The sequence below is a fragment of the Neofelis nebulosa genome, chromosome 9 (genome assembly GCF_028018385.1).
Source record: "Neofelis nebulosa isolate mNeoNeb1 chromosome 9, mNeoNeb1.pri, whole genome shotgun sequence".
Taxonomy (NCBI): domain Eukaryota; kingdom Metazoa; phylum Chordata; class Mammalia; order Carnivora; family Felidae; genus Neofelis; species Neofelis nebulosa.
The window spans coordinates 42,805,917-42,833,536 of NC_080790.1; the positions used below are offsets into that span (position 1 = coordinate 42,805,917).

A 27,620-nucleotide genomic window follows, 5' to 3' on the forward strand; every position below is an offset into this window, starting at 1 on the left:
GCAGCTAAACATTTGGGCTTTAAAGAAAGTTATAATTTATAACAAAAGAGGCATAAATTGGAATTGATTTCATTAGAGGAACTTAACACCCACAAAATAATGATACTACTTTTTCTTTAGGGACACTATTGCATTACAGTTTTGCTTCACTAAATTAAAAATGCTATCAAGTTGCTAGTAAATTCTGAAGTTTGCTACTGAGCAAACTCTAAAGGCCATTTAGAGGCCAGGAGCTCATATATACCAATAGAAACAAATTAGACACAAAGTTTAAAAGTCATCTTTGATTACAGGAAACTTTGAAAGTACATCAACATTTTACCATTTTTGTTGTTGTTGTTAATACTCCATTTTAATGACTCAGCAGATGATTTCACTGATGTTTAGCGGCTGAAGAAGGTATACTTAATGATGCTGAGTATTTGAGAGTTCAAGAATATTTGGACTGTGGACCACTCTACAATGATTAGAGTGATTCCAAATGAGTTATCCTATGCCTGTTTTCTAAATGAGTGCTTAAAGTGGCCTGTAAATAATTCCAGTGGAATGTTTTTAAGAACTGGTCAATGGCCAGACACTTTTTATTTCCTGGGAAGTTCAGAGTTAATGCTCCAGATGTTAAAAGCTTGTAAGTGGGGTGCAGATGAGGGCAGATATTAAACCGAAATGACTGACTGAATCATCTTTGGAAGAAATGCTCTGTCCTGCTTATATGTTTTAACTGCCTGCAATCAATCAAAATGTCACAAGCATTAAGGGTTACCAGAGCACGGATTGAACAATGCAGAAGGATCATGAGGGACTAAAAAAAAAAAAAAAAATCAGGCTGTGAGAAGAGTTCCTGTCCCAGAAGTTACCACCTGCAAGCCAAACACCACAAGGAAATGTGGATGCCTGAGGATAGTTGCTTCCACCTGTTGCAGAGACAGTGTTTAGTGCCTGCCTACTTCTCAGACTACATTTTGAGAATGAAGTCCCAGAGACAAGTGTCACCCTGTCTTTAATTTAAGCCCTACCTCAACAGTCCTCATTACTTGCTCATCAGCCTTTCCTGAATGATAGTAATTATGACCCAAGATAAGCAAATCCCTTCAGGGAAAATCCCACTGACACTTTAAGGAATGTATTCCTGCCCAGTTGCACCCAAGAGAATACTGACTTTAGAGCACAGCAGTGCAAACTAAGGTTACTCTAATTCCACCTTGTCAGATAATTCCAGTAACTGATTCAGTTACATATTGGCATTAGTTAATTGCTTTTTCTCATTTAAGTTATGGTTCTCCTGGATTTTGGTGTGAAGGTATTTCCTCTTGTATATGGATATTTTCCCCCTATTATGAAGGAATTCTGAGCCTTACTTAAATCTTTAACTGTAAGTTTACCACATAGGTTCTGGCCTACATTTGTGGGCTATGGTTCCAATGACAATTTAATTTTCGGAGCCATTGCTGTGCTATGTTTTTGTGCTTGATTCATCAAGCTTGATTGTATTTGTGCTTGGCGGTGCTAGGGGCTCCCACTAGTCCCTGATCTTCCTGCCTGCGGGAGCAGATGTAGTTTCTCTAGGCTGGGCCACCTGCTACCCTGAGAAACAGGGAAAGAATCTCCAGCCTACAGAAACAAAGGGGCTACCTAGTCCTGGCTGCTCTTTGTTGCAGGATCCTGCTTATTGTCATATGTCTGTTAATGTTGAAGAGGGGAATTAGGAGCTCAGAGGAAAAAGATCTCCCAGCCCGCCACATGTTAATGGTGTAATACACCCCGCCTGTGGGGGAAGGAGAGCACATCTGGGGCTGGCTGCTCTTGTGTCATCCCCCTGCTGCTGATGCCTGGATGCCTGCTGTCTCTATGTAGGGGAGGAGAGTGTCAGATCCAGGTAGAGAGGAAGGGTGAAAGGAGAGAATTATCTTCACCATTTGTCAGTGGGGCTTGATGTAGTAGTTGGGGTATCTCTGAACAGGTGGGCACTAAAATTCCAGTCTAATGAGTTTAAAGAAAATGGTGGGGAGAAATCACTGTCTTTTTTTTTCTTTCTTTTTTCAAATGTTTATTTATTTATTTTGAGAGGTGGGAGGGGCAGAGAGAGAGGGAGAGAGAGAATCTCAAGCAGGCTCCACACTGCCAGTGCAGAGCCTGACGTGGGGCTTGATCTCACTAACCATGAGATCATGCCCAGAGCCAAAATCAAGAGTTGGATTCTTAAGTGACTGAGCCACCCAGGCACCCTGGAAATCATTTTCAATATGTCTCATTTTCAGTTCGAGTCTTAAGCCCTGTTCAGGTCAAATACTGCCTATACTAAAAAGACCATATTCTTTTTAGTACTCATATAGTCCCATTTCTCACTTGGTTAGAAATTGGTAAAAAGTTATTAAGTTATCTTAAGTTTCCAAAAAAAATTGCTGTAAGATTAAACATATGGATGGCTATTTTGGATTGAAACAGGATGTAGAGAGGTTAAGGCTATTTGCTATATGGTAGCTGCAGCATAGTGAACAGAGCTTATATTGGAAAAAATAGAGGTTTTCATTTGCCTTTAGGACTTCCATTAATATTATAGAACATAGATGACTGAGGATTTTTTTAAAGGTAGGTTTATGTGCCAGAAGAGCTGAATGAACAGTGTAGGTATTTTTCATCTTTTAAAATTTGGTGTCATATAGTGATAATATTATTTGTATCATTAAAATTATAATACCAAAATCAATTCCCCTTCATCTATTTCAACATTATTGAGGACAAATTATACCAGTAACTGTGTGTAGGCTTTGATCTCTGCACATCTAACCTAAATTCTAACTGCTATCACTATTGTGTATACATGTTCCTACACATTGATAACTCAGAAATATGGTGAATTTTATATAACACTGAGTAAGATGTACAACAAGCACTTTTAAGAATTTCAGCATGTGAGCTGACCAAGGTGAAGGAAAATTTGAATGCCATTTTCACAATCCAATAAGCAATATATTAGTAAACAAAGCCTATACTCAGTAAAGAAGGTCTTTACTTCTGTACTTGAAATGCCTTGGTAATGGGATTCAGGTTGGCATGGGAACAGTATAGAATGTTAAGCAACAAACAGAAGAAATTGATGCATGTTTCAAATGAACATAAGAAATATATGGTTCAGGAGATGGTGTTAGCATTGGAAAGAACAAAGAATGAATCTGGTGAGTATATATAAAAAGATAAGGATGTACTCAAGTTTACTAGAGTCCAACTAAACACACCTGAAAGGAATCACAAGAGTAATGTCAAAAGATAACCTATGTTAAATTTATAATTAAATATTTCTAAGGCTTTAAGAAGAACAAGGTATCTTATGCATTATAAACAATTGCAGGACCCAGAAGAATGAATGAGGTTCAGACAGGTGTCAAAAATTAAAGGGACTAGTGCTGTTGCTGTTGTTGTTGTTGTTGTTGTCAGTTTGTTTTATTTTTTAAAAACAAATGAGATGATTTCTACAGAGAAAGTCTAATCCAGGAAATTGTTGAGTTTACAGATAGAGAGGTAATCATAAAAAAGTAGGAAAGTTTCCTTGAATTAATCAAATAGCTGCAAAAGATTTAGATATATAAAAAAAGAAAGACTTTTTAACTGAATTTTGAAGTGACAATTATTGTAGACGAAAAACAATTATAAAATATATTATGAAAGAGCAAGTGTCAGAAATGTATAGAATCTGAGATCTAAGAAAAAAACTTTATGAACCTATCAACAACTGAAGGGTGGCTAACTGATCACAATAGTTAGATGTTGAACTGATACCATGATAACTTCTGGGTAGAATTACTGTCTTCAGAAGACTGATTTTGGATTTAATTTTTTGAGTAAATAGATATTTTGAATGGACTCAGACTGACCCGTTTATTAATGAAACTGATGTGAGGAGGATGGCTGATTTCAATGCTCCAAGTTTGAGTTGTAAATGCAAGTGACAGAGGGGTGCCTGGGTGGCTCAGTCAGTTAAACATCTGACTTCGGCTCAGGTCATGATCTCATGGTTCATGAGTTCAAGTCCCGCATCTTTGGGCTCTGTGCTGACAGCTTGGAGACTACTTCAGATTTTGTCTCCCTCTCTCTCTGCCCCTCCCTCAATCACATTCTGCATCTCTCTCTCTCTCTCTTTCACAAAGAAATATTGAACAAAAAATTAAAATATAATAAATGCAAATGACAGAATTTGCAAAAGAAATAAGTAACATAGATGATGCAGAATCAATTATTTGAACAATGACAGAGAATAAATGGAATAACAAATGGAATTATGAGAATTCTATGATCAAGATAGATCACATTCCACCCTACCCCACTTCTACTCAACGATTTAGGATGAATACATTCAAAACAAACAAACAAACAAACAAACAAACAAACAACAACAAATTAGTGACCTTCCAACATTATCTGAGAATGTGGCCCCCCAAAAAAGGTAATTTTCAATAAAAAAAATTAAATGGCACAGAGATCATATCAAGACTCTCAAAATTCCTCTCCTAGGATTTTCACTACTTTCTATAGAACAGATAGAACAGAGGTAATATTTAATAAAATAGTAGCCAACATAATAAGACCTCAGATTATAGATCCAGTCTATATCCAAGACTTTTTCTTCATTCAAGATTTTTTTAAGGCAAAGCCAGTATAAAACTATAGTAATAGTAAAAAATCAAATAAAATCAAATAAGACAAAAGTAGACAATATACTGTTTATTAGAGGCAGAGTCAGGAAGAGAATACAGCCCTTTGCCTCTTGGATCAATTTTCCATTCTACTTATGACATCCTTAATTTAATTCAATACACATATATTAAGCACTTTAATTTAAAGTGCTCAATACCATGTTAATTACTATAGAAGTGATATGATGGGCACCTGGGTGGCCCAGTCGGTTAAGCCTCTGACTTCAGCTGAGGCTCATGACCTTGCAGTGTGTGAGTTCCAGCCCCGTGTCGGGCTCTGTGCTGACAGCTCAGAACCTGGAGCCTCCTTTAGATTCTGTGTCTCCTTCTCCCTCTGCCCCTCCCCTGCTCATGCTCTGACTCTCTCTTTCAATAATAAATAAACCTTAAAAAAATTTAAAGTGATATGAAAGAAGATTGGATTTAAATCAGCTAGAAAGAGAAAGAAGTAAAATATAGTTTAAGTAAAAAAAATAATATGGGTATAAACAATCTTTTTAATGGGTAATCAGAGAGGATTTTATAGCTGTGGTTTATGTTTGACAGTTTGAAGGAATAATCTCTAATCCACACCCCTCAACACATTCATTCCATCTAGCAGTCGATAAGTAAATTACTCTTTTTTCTGATTACTAATTTATTTTGAAAGAGAAGGAGAGGAAAGAGAAAGAGAGAGAGAGAGAGAGAGAGCAAGTGGGGGAGGGGCAGAGAGAGAGAGAGCGGGAGAGAGAGAATCTCAAGTAGGCTCTGCACTGTCAGTGCAGAGCCCCACCTAGGGCTCAATCTCACCAACTGTGAGATCATGACCTGAACTGAAATCAAAAGCTGATCAATTAATCAACTGAGCCACCCAGGTGCCCCCAAGAAGTAAATTTCAAAGTCATATGTCAACAAAAAGAAGCAAAGGCTGATTTCACCACAAAACATCTCTGGCTGGAAAGGTAGACAATGGAAGGCAATATGAAATACTTTGTAATATATATGTTGATTATTAGTCAACAGAATTTGTCTTTTGTTAAAATATTTATTTATTTTAGAGAGAAGGACAGAGCATGAACGAGGAGGGGCAGAGAGAGAGGGAGACACAGGATCCAAAGTAGGCTTCAGGCCCTGAGCTGTCAGCACAGAGACTGATGTGAGGCTCGACCCCACAAACTGTGAGATCATGACCTGAGTCAAAGTCAGACGCTTAACTGACTGAACCACCCAGGTGCCCCCAACAAAATTTGTCTTAATAAAAATCTATATAAACATTCTCAGATACAAAGTTACACTCAACATTAAAATATTTAATTCTAAATTCAAACAGTCCAGGGGCTCTTGGTTGGCTCAGTCAATAGAGAATGGGACTCTTGATCTTGGGTGTAGAGATTACTTAAAAAAATAAAAATAAAACATTCAATGACCTTAAGCTTTTCTCCAATGCAAACAAAATGAACTCATGTATACAGAAAGAAACATATATATATATATGTGACTACTGAGGATTTCCAATATTCAGGTTAATTAATCAACTAAATGTTGAGTTCAGGATTTTCCTGGGCTCATGAAAAAATTCCTTAGAGGTATTTATGCAAATATGGTGAACTTAGTCTTCCTAAGTTTCCATGGGAGCATACCTTTTCTTATTTGATTATACTATGAACTGATATGAGAAATATGTGAATTATCTATCCTAGAAGAAGGCATTTTAGTTAACAATATCAATAACTTTACAATTACAAACTTTCAAGTAAGTAGGAGCTTAATGTTTAGGGGAGGTAGCATCCTTGCCTTTATTAATCACACTGTATAATATCTACTAGTTTAATAGAGGCATGGGCCAATCTTTATGTATCAAACCCCAAATTTCAAAGGGCTTAGGGAAGAAAGTATAACTGACTCAGTTATAGTCAGTTGGAAGAATGGAGGCATTTATATTTGCAGCTGTGCTGTGTTGTTATCAATATCTGCTGGGAAAACACTCTGACATTTTCCCTGAAATGATTAGCCCATCATCTTCCTAGAAGTGGGCCGGAGGCCCCCAAATAGCACATTTACTCTGCTTGCCTAAGGATCTATAGTTCAAATTGGAGCATTAAAAAGATTGTTGTGTAGCACAGAGCCTCTAACCATATTCTAATTTTCCACTTCAAAGCTATGGAGTAAAAGGTGTCACTGTTAACTGCTTCTTAAGTTTGTGTTTAAAATGTAGAATGAGATATTTTGAAAATAAAGAAAGAAAATGATTTAATTTTCAATGCAAATGGTATAATTTGTAATCATATATTAAATGATGATAAATGATAAATTATGCATTTTTACCTTTATATGTAAATTAACAGTATACGAAAATGTATAACCATTATTTAGGAAGAGTAAGGTGGTGTTAATTTTTTAAAAAATGAACAGAAAAAGCACCTTGCAGTAATTTTTAAAGACAGATTTATCTACATATAGCCTTACTTTTTTTTTTGCCATCAAATTTTCCTCCTGTTCTCTTTGTATGTATGTGTATGATAAAAACATTTATGATCTATCTATCTATCTATCGATCTATCATCTATCTTATCTAATTGTCTATTTAACCTATTTTTTATTTATTTTTATTTTTTATTGTTTATTTATTTATTTAAAAAGAGAGAGAGAGAGAGAGAGAGAGAGAGAGAGAGACTACTGCATGGAAGCAAGAGAGAGGCAGGGGTGGGGGTGGGCAGGGAGAATCCCAAGAAGGTTCTGCACTGACAGCACAGAGCCCAACCTGGGGCTTGAACTCATGAACCGTGAGATCATGACTTGAGCCTAAATCAAGAATCAGATGCTTGACCAACTGGGCCACTGAGGCGCCCCCAGTATCTTTATTTTTTTAAACCAAAACTCTTACTGTTTGACTGAAAATGTGTCCTCTTTTAAATTTATGTAACTATAACCACTCAACCACTTTACTTTTCCTTTAACTCTAATTCAGACACTTTTCGATTTTTTTCCCCTGGTAAATGCCTTATTATCAGCCAATATTACATTAGATTGCTTTAAAAGGCAGATTAATCATTTAATTTTAGATAGTACATAGATCATGATGAGACGATGAACTGTATAAGGCTACTTTTGGAATTTGTATTTAAATCTATCTTGCATGAAATAGATAAAAAAATCATTTTTCAATAATCAATATGAACTGCGCTACCAGTGTAATTTACATTCCCTTTGTCATGTAAATTTCTATCACTTAGGATATTTAGCTGCAAGTAATAAAGTACTTTATTAAATGGATTACAACAAAATGTACAATTAGTTCTCTTAATAATATGTCTGAGGTATGTATTTCTGGGTTATTTTCAACTTTCCATTCTCAGTATATCAGTAATAATATCTCCTTCTGTTTATATAATGGCTACAGAAATACCCAGCATCAAACCTAAAAGGACATTGTCCAAACCATACAGGGAACAAAGGTAGTTCTTTTTTTTGTTTGTTTGTTTTTTTTCCTCTGGTTTATCTTGAACCATCTTTTCCAGAAGCCTTCCACCACACAGGCCTCTCAAGATAACTGGCCATGATTGGTCCAATAACCAAACTATAGATACAAGGGAGGCTAATGAAGGGAATTTTTAATACACTTGATCTCTACTGTGGGGAACTGATTCTGTTAGCTATAAGGGAGTGAGAAGATGCTATTGGATAGACAATCAACAGTGTTTGCCATAATACATACCTTCACATAACAGTGAGAAAAACAGAGGCTGAGAAAGATTAAGAGCAATTTTTTAAAATCAAGTTTGTCTATATTCAAAATTTTATCTTCCTACATCACCATTTTACCCTCCATTATGTTGATCATAACATCAAACCTGGGAAAGAACAAATGTGTGTGCTTACCTTGTGCAAGCAAAATTAAAGAAAGACCTTCTATCTACCTTTAAAGCTTTCATTCTTGCAAAGAAAACTCAGACCTTTTCATTGTTACTATAATCATTAAAAGATGTACTAATGGATAAAAACTAGACATTTACAGAATCACGTTTTAAGTCATCCTATGGATACACAAAATTTTCTATCAGTGAAATAAACTGCTTTAGTTGCCACTAAGTTCAACATAATTGTTTTTTTCAAACAACCTCAATAAAAATCCAATGCTAATACAACAGTCTCCCCCCTGTAGTGTCCTTACCTCTTCTACTTCAATGACCACAGCTTCTCTTCTTCTTCAATGACCATAGCTACAATATGAATTTTATCATAACTTTCCATGCTTAAAGTAAAAATCTGATATCCTTCCCTCTTATTTTTACAGTTCACTTATTTCCTATTCCTCTTAGTCTTCCTGTACCTTCACCCACAATTTTCTTCAAAATTATCATCGCTCCCTTGTATGAATTTCCTTTCCTATGCAATCTGTATAATATCACCCAAAAAAATCCAATAATTCTATTGCTAGCCCTCTCCAACCCATCAATTCATTTCTCCTTGTTTTTCTGCTTTGTATACCCAACAGAACACAATCCCTTCATCACAGAAGCCATCTACCCTATGTAATGCAAGAATCTGTTCTTGAACACTACTGGGAAAAAAAAAATTTAAAAGCAACATTTGGCTATGTAGAATGATTCCACCTCAATCATTAAAAATGTCAAGCAAGAATTTTACATCTCAAATGTTTGTTTCATTCCCTGAAATAGTTACTGAGAGAGGGAGAGAGAGACACAGAGAGGAAGAGAGTGAGAGACAGACAGAGAGAGAGAGAGAGAGAGAGAGAGAGGGAGAGAGAGAGAGAGAGAGAGAGAGAGAGAGAGAGAATGATGTAGTAGTTAAAAAGCATGGAGTCTAGATCTAGACTCGCTGGTTTTAAATCTTTGCTCTGTCATAATATAATTTTGAACAAATTATTTACCTCTGTATGCTTTGGTTCTCTCACCTGGAAAATGCGGAAGTAATAGAACCTACTTCAGGGGAATCAAAGTTAACTAATACAAAGTGTTTAGAGAAACTCTGGCACACAGGAAATTCTCTTTGTTAGCATTGAAAAATATTAACCATTTACACTGTAAATTTAAAATCTACAAATTGGACATCTATCTTGTTGTGTCTAGCACTGCTACCTTCTTTTGGTAATAGTTCTCCTGTTTATGCAATGGTATAAGGCAATGCCAATCACAGTACCTGCTCTTCTAGTCTACAGGCTTTACCCTTGTCCTTCCACGGAATATTTGTTACAACCAATACAGCTTCAACTTCTGACACAAAAGTCCACACAACAGTGTCTTACACAAAACCAGAACATATTTCTTGTCCATAACAGTCCAAGATATACAATTCAGGATTGATATGACACCTCTATTATATTACTGCCTTGTACTTGGTCCATCTGAAAGTTCTGAGATGTCCATCTCATATTCTAAAATATTTGCTTCAGCCTCTGTTATCTCCATCATTTTTGGTGAATTGATGTTGCTAAACATGCAGAGATAATATGATCTTCTTGAAAATAATCCCCCAACTACTTGTAGTCTCCCTATGTTAGCAATCCAATCTGTACCACCTTCCATCCAACTTCAGTGTTGAGGAGGGTTAATTCTCTTGTGAACAACAACAGAAACTTGTTTCTATACTTGTGCTCTGAATGTCTGTATTTTCCCCCTCCTTATCGACCTTTATCCATCAATTATATTCTGTCCTTATATTTTCAAAGGGCAAATTTCTTGGTTCTTCCCTCTTAGGAAATAAAGGGGCTTCTATTTCTCCCCTTTGTTCCTAGCAACCACTACTTTAACGTCTCATGTTTCCACCTTAGCCATTCTTCTTGAATTAGAATATATTCTCCCCTCACAGTTACTTCATTATTCACTGCAATCTGCCTGCTAACTCCATCCTACATTGAAAATGTTTTTGTTTTCAAGAAAAGTTATCAAAGACTCTAAAAGTGTAAAAATCAATCATATTTGGATTTCTTATTGTTTTTATTGCTTCTCATTTCTAGTGTATTGGCCTCATTCTTGAAACTCTGTTGCTTGTTTCAGACATAGCCTTTTGTTTTCTAACATTTAACCTCTGCATTGTTCTCTCTCTTGAGCTTTATCCCTTCCTCTGCTTATATAGGACAGGTGAGGCTTACTAAATTCAGACTTGTGCCTTTTCCTCAAGCCTTACATCTTTCCATATTCTCTCATTATGTGTCAAAAGCACTAGAAAGGAATCTTCTTTCAGAACCTGGATAGAATGCCTGGCAAGAAGTTATCTAATAAATATTTTCCCAGTGAAAAATGAATAAATTAATCAGTCAATTAATTTTAAGGATTAGATGCTGACTCACTTATTCCCCAGTCTTTATTTTTATTATGAAGCCCACTGCACTTAAAGATAAATTTTGCTTTAAGGAATATGTAAAGTGGAAGTGCCTGCAATTATTTTACAAAACTCAGGGTACCTATTCCCTACTGGGTATTAGTCCTACAGTTGTGGAATGGTGCTGACGGCAGGGGCAATTGATCCTACCACCAGGTCTGAGGGTTAACCTAGTGGTTCTAAACATATCACAGTGATTTACTGGTGTCACCCAGGCCTGGTAAACCAATGGAGTGAACTCACTCACGCTAATAATGTGCTAGGAAAATGGTTACTTGTGCACTAACTGCCCAAGGTCAATCTCCATAACCTTCTGAAAGAAACAGTAGCACTTTCCTGTAAATGTTTTATCAGCTTGAGAGACAACAGTTGTATCATAAACCTGATACTATAGAAGGCTGTGCAAAGAGATCAAAGGACAGTGAGAACTTGATGCTATAGAGGAGATACTGAATCAAGCTAACCCAAAATATATCCCTCCTTCTGGACCATTCAGGTATGTGTATTGCTAAGTTCCCTTGGTATTTTCTCTATTTTGGATTAGGTTTTCATTACAGGAAGTATCCTAATTTATAACAGAATGACAAATTGAATTGTTTCTCTGTGATATTATAATATCTTTGTGATTGATGTAATTTACTGAGTTATCCTGAGCTGTTCAGTTGATAAACTCAATAATATATTTAACTGAATGAAAAGTCTGAATGATTTAAATATGGGATATAACTGGTTGAATGTCACTATTTTATACCATATCATAGTTGATCTATTCTCATAGGCAACACATATGTATATCATAAAAATATACTCAACGTTATTTAGTTTAGGTTTAAAACTTTTTTAAAAAGCATACATAGAAGTAAATTTTAGTGGAGCTAAAAGGTGATTTAAATATCTTATTAGAGTCCTATATATTCCTCTTCACCTTAACAGCCCTTCCCAGCTACCACACTTTTTTTAATTTGAGAGAGAGACAGAGACAGATTGAGAGAGAGTGTGTGTATGAGAGCCTGGGATAGGGGCAGAGGGAGAGAGAGAATCTCAAGAAGACTATATGCTCAGCACAGAGTCCTATATGGGGCTTGAACCCACAATCATGGGATAATGACCTGAGCCAAAATCAAGAGTCTCAACCAACCAAGCCACCCAGCTGCCCCCCACCCCTAGCTAGGACACTTTTATCCTGCATTTCTATTTATCAAATGAGGGGGAACAATATATTTGACCCAAAATATGCCATTTTGGCATGTGGATTATTTTGAGCTGAAGACAATCAAGGACCAATAGACTCAGAAAGAGCTGTTTACCTTCCTCTTAAATTCCTGAAAGAATTTAGGTAGAGGCCTATACCGAGAGAGAGCTAATACCAAAGATAAATTTTTTATCAAGAAGATTCATCCGCATGGCATGGCAAACATTCATTTACTAAACATTTGTTCTTATCTTCCTGTGAATTGTCTTTCTCCCCTTTGGGGCTCCATACCCCTCACTGCTTCAGTGAGCTCTGGATGGCATATAATCCTCAACTGCCTGGTGGTCTCTGGCATTCATGTCTTTGGGGCTCCTATACATATGAAATTTGCTTTTAGGGGCGCCTGGGTGGCGCAGTCGGTTAAGCGTCCGACTTCAGCCAGGTCACGATCTCGCGGTCCGTGAGTTCGAGCCCCGCGTCAGGCTCTGGGCTGATGGCTCGGAGCCTGGAGCCTGTTTCCGATTCTGTGTCTCCCTCTCTCTCTGCCCCTCCCCCGTTCATGCTCTGTCTCTCTCTGTCCCAAAAATAAAAAAAAAAAAAAAAAAAAAACGTTGAAAAAAAAAAAAAACGTTGAAAAAAAAGCTGAAATGTCACAAATTATTGTGTTGTCAAGTCATGTTCACATGAAGCAGAGATCTTACCAGTAATTTACCGGCAATTTAAAAGATAGAGGTAATACTGAGGCACAGATCAATCAGAGAGAGGCCCAGTCTTCATGTCCTTTCTTGTGGCATCAGGAATGACAGTTTAACATCTGAGGTCTTTAATGTGGCTACCATACTTACGCAAAAGAGAGCAGCTTTTAGTCACAAAATATATTCATTTTATATTCAGATTGTTACAGAGCCTACTGTTTTCTGGGGAGCATGCCCATTATTCATAGATTCCTAGTGTATTATAAATAGTCCCAGACAGCCCAGGTATACCTTGCTAATAGTGTTCCCTAGACACAAGCTCTCCTATTTGATTAAAACATTAGCTTGTCTTCTAGGAACTCTATCATTAACATGTTTACAACCAGATTTCATCAAGCTACCTTATCTCCACATTCCCCCTAATGCCTGATTAAGGAAGAGAATAGATTCCAGGCCTATTAATAACCATTTCCCACCCACAAACTCCAGATACTTTCTCCCCAGTAATGATATATTTTCAGGCTTTTCCCAAACATTATGCCAAGAAGCCAATATAGATTTAGTGAATATATGTAAAAAAAGATACAAAAAATGTTTATTTTAAGATCATATTTATATGATACTAGGCTTTGAGATTGAAGTTCAACAAAATAGAGACTATTAGTTTGTTTTAAATGTCTTTTTTTTAAACTTTTTTTTTAACTTTTTTAAAATTTATTTATTTTTGAGACAGAGAGAGACAGAGCATGAACTGGGGAGGAGCAGAGAGAGAGGGAGACACAGAATCTGAAACAGGCTCCAGGCTCTGAGCTGTCAGCACAGAGCCCGACGCGGGGCTCGAACTCACGGACCGTGAGATCATGACCGAGCCGAAGTCGAACGCCCAACCGACCAAGCCACCCAGGCGCCCCTATTAGTTTGTTTTAAATGTGACAGATTTCTGAGAAGCTCTAAAGATATGGAAGATTTGTTTTTTTTTACTAAATACTCAATATTTTGATTATTCAGAATAATGGAGGTTTAGATTCACATGTAACTGATATTTTGTTTCATTGTTTGCTCATTTTATTTCCTCTCCATAAAATGTTTTTCAAGAATTCAAGAAAATAGGCTTTTTGGTGGGGTTAAATATAGATTCTGCCAAGTCTTTCACCAGTATTTGCTCAGTAATGTTATTGTTACTACATATATAATACGCAAACTGTACATCCAGTTAACACATAACATCGCTGCCCTTGTTTAATTCATAAGATACTGGTAATAAGTATAATAAATGAGTTCAGCAAATTGGAAAAAAATGAAAAGGATAGAGAAATAGAGTCAATAAATGTCAATAACTCCAGTTCCTTCTAAATTTAACGTCCCTTACATTTAAAATTTTCTGAGTATGATTGAACACTCACATTTTGTCTATATTTAGGATCACATGCTCTTCTAAATGAGCCAGGCAGCTGTCCCTAGCCTTCATTTTCTTAAGTGGTGGAACAATGTGAGTTGAAGAAAATACAATTGTCTCTAATTGAAAATCATTATTAAAACGTCATGTTCAACTACAAAAATCAAGAAGAGAGGTATGCAGCAAAGAGCTATGAAACTACTTCATTTTTAAAAAATAAATTTATCACAAAAGAACACATTGAAACCAGTCTTTCAAGGCCTGAAATTCAATGAAGCTGAGAGGGACAGCTTACATGATTGATGGTTAAATACAGATTTTAAATGAATCTGACAATATGTAATACTGACATGGAATCAAAAAGTCAAATTGTGCAGAAATAAAATGTAAAGATTTTAATTAAAAATCAACTTAGATTATGGGGGAAGGGGCCTAGGATGGCCCTGGTGAAAAACATCTGTGGGTGTTGCGACATTGGAATATAATGAGTGAAATGACTTCCTAACAATTCAAAACCAAACAGAAGCTGCATTCATAAAAACTACATTATTTTTCTGATAGAAAATAATTTTCAAATTATTTTGTTCTAATTAGTTTGTTTTACAGGTGTCAAAAAATAACTCAAGTTCGTACCCAGCCTGGAGCCCAACCTAGAGTCCAAACTCACAACTTTGAAATCAAGACCTGAACTGAGATCAAAAGTTGGATGCTCAACCAACTGAGCCACCCAGGCACCCCTGAAGTTCTTTTTTCTAAATTAAATAATTCCTATCTAACAAGGACAAAAGAGTGTTTGTTCAGATAAAGTTGACCACCATAGAAAAATGATATAGAGATGTATCTGAGGTATTAAAATATGTTTATTCTTATTTAAGGAACTACTATTGTCTATAAGAAGACAATTTTTTATGGTATTTCCCCAAGAGGCACAGTAAGACCAGAAGTTGAAATCTACTCGTAATCAGATTCCATTCCAAGGTGGGGTGGGGGGGGGAATCCAGTAATCAAAATAGAAATGCATTACTTCAAGAAGGATATTTTGACATTACTGTTGTTTTTCAGTTATTTCAAAACAGGCAGATAAAAATATAAATTCCTTTTGTGGTTGTTGTTGATTTTATTTTTGGATTATCAAATCATAGGCACAAGAGCATCACTTATTTGAGTGACAAGTATACAACACATGCAGTCAAGGTCAAATGTGCATGGCCTCTTGGTTATATACATCCCAGGGAAGGTAGGGTCGATTTCATTTCAAATGCCAGGTGTATTTCATTCAGCCTGAATTGTTGTCTCTGCAGGCTAAGAATATTTTCCTTTTTTTAAATATTTTTTAATTTTTTTTATTATACAATCAATGTGTGTTAAATTTCTATGATCTGTCCAAACAGACCAACAGTCTTAGGGCAGCTTCACTTATTACTAATGTGGCAAAATAGGTCACTGCATTAAAGAAATAAATTATAAAACTTTACATTGAGTGTTGGGAATATATGCTCTAATGCAAGGTTTTATGAGGGTAAAAACAAAGAACATATGGCTAGCTTTCTCTAGGAAACAATTTGTTTATTGATAAAATCAGCACTATACTAATCTCATCCATACAAAAAAGTTCGATTAAACTCCCCCAGTATAAGTACAATATATGACAGATGACCTTTGAACAACATGGGAGTTAGGGGTGCTGACCTCCCTGACCCCATGCAGTCAAAAATTCGTGTATAACTTTGGAATCCCCCCAAATTTAACTAGTAATAGCCTACTGTTGACCAGAAGCCTTACTGATTACATAAGCAGTTCATCAACACATATATTGTATGCTCTATGGATTATTTACTACATCCTTACAATAAAGTAAGCTAGAGAAAATAAAATGTTATTAAGGAAATCATAAGGAAGAGAAAATGTATTTACAGGACTGCACTGTATTTACTGAAAAAAATCCATATATAAGTGGACCTGTGCAATTCAAAGCTCTATTGTTCAAGGGTCAGTTCTACTCCTCAGGGTGTATGAAGTGTAAAGAAAATTAATACGAACATTTTTCAATAATTTTATTATAGAAAATTATAATATAATACATAATATAATATAATACAACTAAAATTAACAAAACAACCCTGGAAATTTTTATTGTACTTTTAAGAATAAAAATAAATAACTTCAGTTTTAGGTTCTCTATAACTTGTAAGAGCAAATAAGAATCTCCTGGCTTATTAGCAGTTCTCTGCAATTTCAGGTACATAGTCATGGCATTTCCTGATTGCTTCAGTCCACATTTTATTTTCTGGATTCCTATTAAATTTATAGACCATTGAAGTTCACATAGCTCAAAAGAAGAATTTTCAGTTCCCTGAAGTAAAGTATGGTATCTTATTTTTCTTCTACAGTGTTTTGAAACTAGTGGATGTTTAATGAATATGTATCAATTAATTGATTCTTCACATCTAAGTGCAGAGGTTTTTAAATTCCAATGAGTTGTTCTTCCTTTCCCCTAGCAAGGATCTTATCATATTGTTATGCCCAGAGGTGAATGTAGATTAAAGTAAATTACCAGGGTGCATGTAAAAACAAAAACAGCCAGGTTAGAAGCAGAATATAAGTTGCAGTGCCCTTGAGTTGGATGCAATTCTAAAATGTTTTCATTGAAATTCCCCACACCTGTTAGGATCTCTAAGTCTCAGTATTGTTAGGCCATGGAAGGATTTCATCCTGTTAAAATGCAAATGTCCCATTTGTTTTGATGTCCTATATTTGGCACGTCTGTGTATGTGTGAGACATTATGAGGAGGGAGGCCAAAAGAAAATTGTCATAATGCACCTGTCCATTAGTGAGTCCTCATGCCCAGCAGAAACTTTCTGGCACCATCTGGTTATAATCTTATGCTCTGAAGCATAAGAATTGATGGACCTTTTAATTTTTATTTCAGCTAGTATAATTGCAGATGCTATTCTTATTCAAAATGGGCCACATTTTGCCCAGGGCCAAAAGCATACAGTTCCCATTGACTTTAATATGAGGACAGGCACAAGAAAATGACAAGAGAATTCACCCTAATGCTTCTAATTGCTTTATGAATCTTAATAAGCCTGTTTAACTTAATAATGTTCAATTGTGAAGACTTTCACAGGTTATTTATTCATTTTCTGTAAAAAGCATTTTCTTGAACCCTTTCACAAAAGGGCTATGTTTTCATTACAAAGCAGATTCTTTGCTTTCTGTGGCCAAGAAGCATGGCATTGAGTCATGTATTTTTTCCGAACAAAAGGAATCTGAGAAAGACTGAAAATATTAGTACCAAACATTCCAGCAGACACAGAAAGTGCGTGCCCCAAAATGATGAAGGCTTAAGAGAATTTATGCAGTGCCTTTTTCATACAAAGACAAGTGCAATTTGTACAGAACATAAAGAATCATAGCTAATTACACTGATTTTAATTGGGTTTGTGCTAAATCCAATGCTTTATAGAACCATCAGTGCCCAAGAGGAAAAAAGATAGCCAAATTACAATATATACAGAGAAGCTGACTATAGTGAACTAAGTGAGATAAATAGAGCCAACAATTCCCAATAGGAAAGAATCAGCATAAAGTTAGAATGAAGCACACATTTGTAAGAGGAGATAAAGCAGAAATTAATTTTGACGTTAAGTGTAACCTAATTCCCTCTTTCTACACTTTAAATTGTTATATATAGGTAAATGTGTATATATATATATATATATGTATACATATATATATGCATATATATATGTATACATATATATATGCATATATATGTGTATACATATATATATGTATATATATATGTATACATATATATATTTATATATATATGTATACATATATAAATGTATATATGTATACATTTATATGTATACATATATATGTATACATATATATATACATATATATATATTTGTGTGTGTTTGTGTGTGTAGAGATAGATTAGAAAGATATAAATATATAGATATAGATACAGATGATATAGATATAGATATGCCTCTTCTCTGACACAAAAATAAAATGCCTCCTTCTAGTATGGGGTTGTGTTCCCTTTATGCATACATGGATCACTGACCTTAAGACCCAAAACACTATAGGGTGATAACAAGAGTAAGTCATGATGTGAGTGGTTAAGGAGAGCTGACCTATCCCTATCCCTACTGAGTAGCAAAAATACAATGGACAATAGAAGTTGACATTAAAACACACACATGCACACATACACACACAGAGACTGAATGTGAACATATATATCCGGGGAGCCTACTCCCCAAGCTTTAGCAGACAGATTTACCAAGGGTAATAAAGAATAATACAATTTCTCTCTTTTATGACAAGTCAGTTTTTAATATCCTCCAGAATATTTTTAAAAAGTGTTTATTTATTTTTGAGAGAGAGAGAAAGAGAGAGCACAAGCAGGGGAGGGGCAGAGAGAGAGAGAGAGGGAGACAGAGAATCCCAAGCAGGCTCCATGCTGTCTGTGCAGAGCCTGAAGTGGGGCTCTCACTCACACCATGAGATCATGGCCTGAGCACGAACCAAGGTGTAGAGGCTTAACCCACTGAGCCACGGTGCCCCTTTTTAAGAAATGTTTATTCCTTTATTTTTAAGAGTGAGAGAAAGAGAGAACGAGAGACCTTCAGCATATTTTTGACACAAAATATTTAATCAATTTTCTGATTTATATTTTCTGTAGTGAGTGAAATACTAATGTTAAGCACAGAGTTGCTAGGAGTTTGTGTTCAGATTTAACAAACCCTATTTTTGTATTATGAAAAATCCACATCTCTGATGAGAAGTCTTTAAAGGCTTCATGTCAAAGAGTAGAGAAAGAGGGGGAGGTCTGTGCTCAAAAACGTTGAGATGATGATCTCCATTATGTAAAAATGTCACAGAGAGAATGTCTACAGTTTTTGACACAGACAGGGGTATATATCAGTCCAAGACTACATAGATCTGCATTTCTGAGTTGAATGTCATTTTCAAAGTCCAAAAGCAGTCATCCTACTTCAAATACCCTATCTTAATGTGCCAAGAATATCTTGAAATTATTTTGGGGTCATATAAGGTTCCTGTAGATATTAGAAAGAGGGGTAAAATTACAGTTATTGGGGAAATATAGCCATTAAAATGAAGTTAATTTTTAAAGGTAAAATTAAGGTAATGAAAAATAAAAACAGCAAGTTTCATTACAAGAGTAATAATAAATTAAACATTTAAAATCTTTGAATCATGGCATTAAGCACATTATGTCTATTAATCATATAATAGACACTCATACACACACATTCTATTCTTGTCAAATACTCCAATTTTACATGAGATGAAAATATTTCTTAAGTAAGTTGTACATGTCATGTATGTGTTATCTAAGATTTATTCTGGAGATATAATGCTAATGCCAACAGCAAATCTCTGCAACTCCAAGCAGGGCAAGTTCAATTAGGAAGGCTATGCGATGATATGTTAAATGTGATGTATATTTAGGTTCTGGGGTCCTAAAGTCAAGCAGATGCTTGTTGCTAAAAGAGCATTTATTAGTGTTTAATATAGAAGATTTCCAGAGAAGACTGGTCCATATGAATTTAGCCAAGCAAAAAGCAAATTCTACTGAAATTATCAAATTAATATAAAAATCAGGTAAGTTAATCCTGAAAGTAAGGGAATGGTGCATTTTGCAGGCTGGATTTTTTGGAAAAAAAATCTTCTGTTTGGGACAAAAATAAAAGAATGACTCTGAAGACACACACGCACAGAGAATTTTCTAACAAAATATTTTATCATTAAAACAACTAGAAGAAACTAGAGGAGAAACCACTAAAGTAAATGAAGATGGATAATGGAAGTATAGGCAGACTATGGAACCCAAGAATGCTGACAGTGAAAATTATTATTACAAAGTAATAACATGTGCTAGCAGCTGTATTTCAAAGTATGATTTTGAGTATACTTATCCTAACTCAGAAAATAAAATTTAGGGGCACTTGTGTGGCTCAGTTGGTTAAGCGTCCAACTCTTGATTTTGGCTCAGGTCATGCATGATGCCAGAGTCATGAGATTGAGCCCTATATTGGGCTCCACATTGACAGTGAGGAGCCTGTTTGGGATTCTCTCTCTTTCCCTCTCTCTCTGCCCCTCCCCACTCATGTTCTCTCTCTCTCTCTCTCTCTCTCTCTCTGTCTCTTTATGTCTCTCTCAAAATAAATAAACTTAAAAAAAAAGAAAATTTAAAGTGCAAATATTATAAGGCTAAGTAAGGTGAGCTAATAAGGACATCTAAATAAGTATTATAAATCTGGTTTAAAAATAGTGGAAATGTCACAAACTATTCTAGAAAGAAAAGGCAGACTGTAATAAAATAATAATATGATTTGTATTTAAAGAGGATTATGCTAAGCAAAATAAGCTAGTCAGAAAAAGAAAAATACCATATGATTTCAGAATTTCAGAAACAAAACAAAGGAGCAAAGGCGGAAAAAGGGAGAGTCAAACCAAGGAACAGACTCTTAATTATGGAGAACAAACTGATGGTTACCAGGGAGGGGGGGTGGGTGGGTGGGGATGGGTGAAGTGGGTGATGGGGATTAAGGAAGGCACTTGCTGTGATAAGCTCCAGGTGTTGTATGGAAGTGTTAAATAACTATGTTGTACAACTGAAACTAATATTACATTATATGTTAACTAACTGAAATTTAAACAAAAACTTAAAAAAATTCAGATAACATTACTAAAGTAGAGAGAACATTAAGACAGATAAATGTGTTACTCATATTGTCTCAAATAGGATAGGAAAAATATTCTATTTTATATTAGACTATATTAGATCATAAAATATAAATACATGTATGTATATATGTGTGTATATATATAAATAAATGTGTGTATATATATATATATATATATATATATATACACTTTGAAATGCTTAACTTTGTTAACCAATAGGAAAATTATATAATAAAATATATCCTATGCTAGTAGAAGTGTAAAATCATTCAATTCCTATAAAAGGGAAGCTTGGGAAATATGGAAGAAAATTCTTTATGTGTTTATCCTTTGATACAACCACCACATTTTTTGGAATCTACCATAGTCAAGCAAGCCACATTTAATATGCATAATATAATATTTATTCATTATATATAACATATACCAGTTTTGTAGAATTATATATAATAAAAATGTTTATATTATATATAAATATTTATAAAATACATAAAATATTTACAAAATATGTAAAAATATATACAATGTAAATATATAAAATATATAATATATATTACATATCTGTTAGAACTTGAAATTTGTATATATATATACATAGAATTTAAAATATGTATATACATATACGTAGAATTTAAAAATTGACTCTAAAATTTATATGTAATTGGAAATAAATGATTGCCAAAGCAGCGTTGGAAAGGAAAACAGTTGGTTGATTAACTACCTGATTTCAGAACTTATTGTAAAGCTATATAATAATCAAGATAGTGTGGCATTGCTAAGAGAGACAGATCAATGCTTAAAGAGTTCAGAAAAAGGACCACACATGATTGATTCTGAGATGAGTGCCATAATAATTCAGTAGAAAAAGAGTAGTCTTTTTAATAAAGTGAATATCCATCTATTTGTAATAAAATGAGCCTCAGTCCATACCTTGTACCATATACAAAAATTAACTCTAAGTGGATCACGCACCAAAATGTAAAACCTAAAAATACAAAAATTAGGGAAAAAATCATGAGAAAAAAAAGCTTTGAGACTTTGGGTTGAGCGATGATTTCTTAGAGATAATGTCAAAAGCATTATCTTTGATTTCCATACAACACCCAGTGCTCATCCCAAAAGGTGCCCTCCTCAATACCCATCACCCACCCTGCCCTCCCTCCCACCCCCCATCAACCCTCAGTTTGTTCTCAGTTTTTAACAGTCTCTTATGCTTTGGCTCTCTCCCACTCTAACCTCTTTTTTTTTTTTTTTTTCCCTTCCCCTCCCCCATGGGTTTCTGTTACGTTTCTCAGGATCCACATAAGAGTGAAACCATATGGTATCTGTCTTTCTCTGTATGGCTTATTTCACTTAGCATCACACTCTCCAGTTCCATCCACGTTGCTACAAAAGGCCATATTTCATTCTTTCTCATTGCCACGTAGTATTCCATTGTGTATATAAACCACAATTTCTTTATCCATTCATCAGTTGATGTATGGAAACCAATTTGACAGTAAATTTCATATATTAAAAAATAAAAAAAATTAAAAAAAAAAAGCATTATCTTTGAAAATATGCAAGTACTTATTTTCAGATCCATCTTATAGAAAAATTTCCTCAGTACCTACAAGGAGAAGTTTCAGAAAATGTTTCTCATAGGCAAGGTTTTCTAATCTTGGTTTTATATTAAGAAGTGCACAGAAATGAGATTTTATTGTATACTACGTGTGTGTGTGTGTGTGTGTGTGTGTGTGTGTGTGTGTGTGTGTGTGTTTGAGTGGCAGGGGGAGGACATATTTGATGCTGCTGCCATACGATCTGTTAAGTCAGTCACTTATTGAAACACTTTTATGACTTCTGTTTGCCTCCAGCTACTTAATAAAAAGGCAAAGCTAATCTCCCAGGGTGCTGTGCTATTTGCCAACCTAACAATAAACTATGATTTATCTGATGAGGTTATAAAATTGGTGTGGAGAAAAGAAAACTACATCTGGGACTTAACTTTGATTATTAGTCATTGAAGCTTCTTCCTGTAATTACTTGTACTTTTATTTAAAAGTATTGCTCTATCACTCCTCCTCAATAATTTCAGAATTAAAAACTGAGGTAACTTTGTTTCCTCAACTTCTAGTATAGTCATTGGCATTGCATTCCATTTCAAAGTGATTTTCCCTCTACCCCCAAGGAATTAGCATGGCTCAAAAATTCCCTCTAATTTGTCTATCTTCTCTACTAGTAGAGCACCAGTCTTAGAACAGACTGGAGTATTGTCTCTTGTTGCTGGACTGGATTCTCCACTTTTCCCAAGTATAAAGATAGATTCCTCAGAAGGGTGATGTTTTGGCATTTCAACCCACCTTAGATAGAGGGCATGACATCTCACATGCAAACACTACAGCTTTTTCCAATAAAAGAAACAGCACTTTATAACACTCTAATCTGCCCCTCCCTATATCTGTTTAAACAACAAAAACAAAACAGACATAAGTATATACACAATAATATTACAGTAAGGTACAAATGAGAAAAGTTATATTGGTTGCCTATTACAGCCTACAATGTGCGCATTAAATGTGCATTAGTCCCCTTCTTCAACCATCCAAATCTGAAAACATCCATTGAGTTTTGTTTTTGTTCTGTTTGTTTGTTATTGCGTGTCTGGCACTCTGCTGGGGACGAGGAATAGAAGATTAATAAGGTGTGAGCTTATTTTTGAAGAGCTCATGGTTCACAATGTCAAAGTTTTTACTCATACTGCCACTCCCAGAATATTCTCATGGTCTAACTTGCAAATTGATCCTCCAATCTTTCTGTCCTGATCTCTGATATGGACTCACAATCCTCTGCACATCTTTCCAGATAGTGAAAGATACGCAATTTAATTTTTAAAGAAATTGCTTTAGAAATTTAAATTTAAAAATTAAATTTAAAAAATTTTGTCTACCTATTTGCCATTCTACTTTGGTTCCAAATTAGGGCACTCCTTTTTCTCTGAAGTTTTTTGACCACCTTTCTCTTTCAGATCTATAGAATCAAGGACATCTACATAAATCTTTTTAAAATAAATTATTTATTTTGAGAGAGAGAGAGAGAGCGCGCGCACAGGAGAGAGGCAGAGAGAGAGGGAGAGAGAATCCCAAGCGGGCTCTGTACTGTCAGTGCAGAGCCTGATGTGGGGCTCCAACTCATATCCCATGATCATGACCTGAACCAAAACCGAGTCAGATGCTTAACCAACTGGCTTAAGCCACCCAGGCGCCCCTACAGAAGTCTTTTAAAATTTGTTAACAAAGTGAAGCAAACTTGTTGAAACATGGTATAGTGTTCTTGGTGCAAGATTAGATTTGATTCCTTAGAAGTAATTGGATAAAAATAAAGGTAGCATTAATTATTCTCTGGAGAATTTTCTACTTTGACAGTATCTATTTTTAATCATTCTTCAATATAGGTAGCATAAAAAATTATCTTAATATGTTTTGCATTCATTATTGGTTTTACATTGGAAAATTTTCCAGAAAATTAAAGGGGAAAAAAAAGGTCTGGCAATTAATTGAAATAGATTAAAAGGTATGCATTTATTTTCCTATCATAATTACTTATCATTTTTTAGAGAATAAGCTTGAACCCGTAATGATGATTGTCTTTTTCTAGAGGGAAGATACAATCTATTTGTAATAAATACAATATTTAGAAAGTGATGATAGATAATGATTTAATGAATGTCACGTTCCTGTTTATAGTTATTTTTTTAATTGCTATTTTTCTCAATTGGTTTCTTAGATAGTTCACTCAAACTAGGGTAAACCACATTTTTTTACCACTGCTCTATGAGGTCTTAAGCTCATCACTAAGGGTCTTTCTTCTTCTCTCCTCTCTTCTCTCCTCTTATCAGAAAAAGAAGCCAAATTCTTAGGAAAAGAGCAAATCAGCAATAAATATATCCTTTTACTTCAACCCAAAAATATTTTGGAGGAGATAGAAAGCCAAAAGAAAAATAAAAAGGAAAGAGAAAATAAAATGGGGGAGGGAGCTGTCCCTGAAAAAATTGTGGTGTCAAATGAACCTGTCACACAAATGTGACCCTGTATATGCATAGCTTGCATTGGCAGTGGATGTACAAGTTGTAAAATATGTTTTGAGGTAGACTCCAATGATTTCTACTGGAATTTTTTAACCAGGTCAGTGACCACCAAGTATCAATGCTTACCAGGCTTATGGCAAATGGCATTAAGATTTATGAATGAGAATCTGTGTAAACAGACTGATACAGACATTGCATGTTAGAATTAACAGAAATCTTAAAGCAACTGTGCCTACCATGCACAAAGCATTAATGACAAACTGGGATTTTATCGTTAAGAAACAGAAAAAGTGGGAAAGTGGGTTTGAAAAGAGGAAAACAAATCTAGAATTTGAGCATTCAATAACCAAAATTACAAACCTTAAAGGTCATATTTGGAAACGGATTGGGACAGCAGATTTCAAACAGAATAGAAAGAACTAGTGAACTAGATTATATCATGTTACTCAGAACGCAACATAGAGAGGGGGTAAATGATTGACAATATAGGAAAGAAAATGTAAGGCATGGGGATTAAAGACAGAGGATCCAGTGTATGTTTGAAATGAGGTCTAGAAGTGAAAACAGAGAAAGAATAGAGGGCTAAGACAAATTTGAGGAGAGAACTGAGGACTTACAAGTATTAATGAATGATATCAAGCTAAATTAAAACAAATGATTCCTTTTGAGAACACTTTCGTCCAACCTTCATCCCATTTTCAGAAATTTGTGCTCTCCCAATATTCTACGCTTGTTAACACACAGTGCTTATTACACTTTCTCATAATAAACCTATTGACTTTTCTTTCTTCTGCTTAGATTTTGAATTCAGTGAAGGCAAGACACTGGCTTCCATTTTTTAATTTTAAATGCCTGGCTAAATTTTGGTCACTAAAAAAACATTTACTTAATATTTGGTTTTTTTTGCATTAATTTACTCCTTGGGTCCTATCACTCTCAAAACAGTGCAGTGGGAGTTCATCCAATTCAATGGTTTTATTAGCTTTTCTCAGCAACTACATCTTACTTTATCAGAGGCACAATCTCTGTAGTGTTTGCTGTCTTTCCAGGTTCTTTTCTTAATTCACAAATTCATTCATTTTTAAAAATTGGATGCCTGATGTGTAATGCATTGTTCTAGATACTGGGGCAACATTTATGATCAAAGGACCAATTTAATTCCCATGTATAATTAAAGATCTAATGAAGTGTGGCAGATAATAAAAATGTAAGTAAGAAAATAAATAAAATGATTTCAGAGAATGATGAGCTCTAGGAAGGAAATAAGCAGGGTGAAGTGATATTTGAGGCATGAGTACCCTAAAAGGGAAATCTACGTATTAGGTTCAAAATATAGGTTATAAAAATAGACAGAGAGGGGCATCTGGGTGGCTCAGCTGGTTGAGCATCTGACTTGATTTCAGCTCAGGTCATGATCCCAGGTTTGTGGGATCAAGCCCCTTGTCAGAGAGCCTGCTTGGAATTCTCTTTCTTTCTCCGTCTCTCTTTCTCTCCCTTTGCCCTCTCCCTGCTCATACTCTCTCTAGAATCAAGATAAAAAAGAAAAGGGAAAAGAAACAGAAAGAACAGTTTTTCTTGTATTATCTCCATAGCAAATGACTATTAGAAAAGGTCATGAAAGGCTAGATTTCTGATGTAGGCTATCCTTGTAGGAAATTTCTATAGGTGATTTATACTTATTTAACTGGATTATACATATGGAAAATCTCAAAATAATTTACCAATTCATTATCTATCTATCTATCTATCTATCTATCTATCTATCTATCTATCTATAAACATTCACTATATTAATTTCCCTATGTTAACGTAAGTCTTTAAATGTATTTGAGAGGTTTACAGTCTAGTTAAGGAAATTATATTTTTAAAAATGAGAAATCTGTTATCAATATAGAGCAGGGTGGATATAGACCTGGTGCTCAAGAGCATGTGAATTGACTCATTATGTGCTTTATCCTGTAGTCTTTGTGGCCCTACTTCTCTTATACTTTTATTCAAGAATGAAGTTCTCTTTCTTGTAGTCTCAGTTTTGGCATACTTCAGAGAAATGAAGTTAAGCCACTCCATTTCTGATCCCTATGTTAAGAACAGAAGGCATTATCAGTCACCTTTCAGTTAGATTACTTAGAGCACTAGGCTTTAATTTTTGAAAGGTATAATAGGGTCAGAATGACTACTTCTTTATAATATATGCTTCCAGAAGAGAAGATGGCCGAGTCTTAAATGTTTCAGGAATGCTAGTTCAGTTCTAGACCTCTAGTGCCCTTGTTTTTCTTTATTTTTACTTTCTAATGGTGGAGAGAAAGGAGTCATTCACTTCTAACACATTTCTCCTAGTAGTTGACAGTTCTGATAAATACTTTGATATAAAGCAAATTGTTCATATGAGGGAGATTTGTAAATTTGTATAAATTGTGACTTTAAATTTATCTTTGAATTTAAACAACTAATGTTCTCCTTGTATCCTATTACAAGATGAAATGAGGTTGATTCATTTGAATAGAATTGTCGTAAGCATGGGAAGAA

The 27,620-nt window shown here is 34.9% G+C and overlaps 1 long non-coding RNA gene across 2 annotated transcripts in view; it reads left to right on the plus strand.

Annotated features, from left to right (window-relative positions):
- The first annotated feature begins 3,088 nt into the window (after positions 1-3,088).
- Positions 3,089-27,620, plus strand: part of LOC131486190 (uncharacterized) — a 58,461-nt gene continuing 33,929 nt past the window's right edge. Inside the window, exons 1-3 of one of the 2 annotated variants that reach the window (XR_009249226.1) lie at positions 3,089-3,176; positions 11,367-11,508; positions 14,890-15,164. This is a non-coding gene — a long non-coding RNA (uncharacterized LOC131486190). Of the gene's footprint in view, positions 3,177-11,366; positions 11,509-14,889; positions 15,165-27,620 lie in introns of those variants that run through there. The other variant, XR_009249225.1, reaches the window with a different exon arrangement.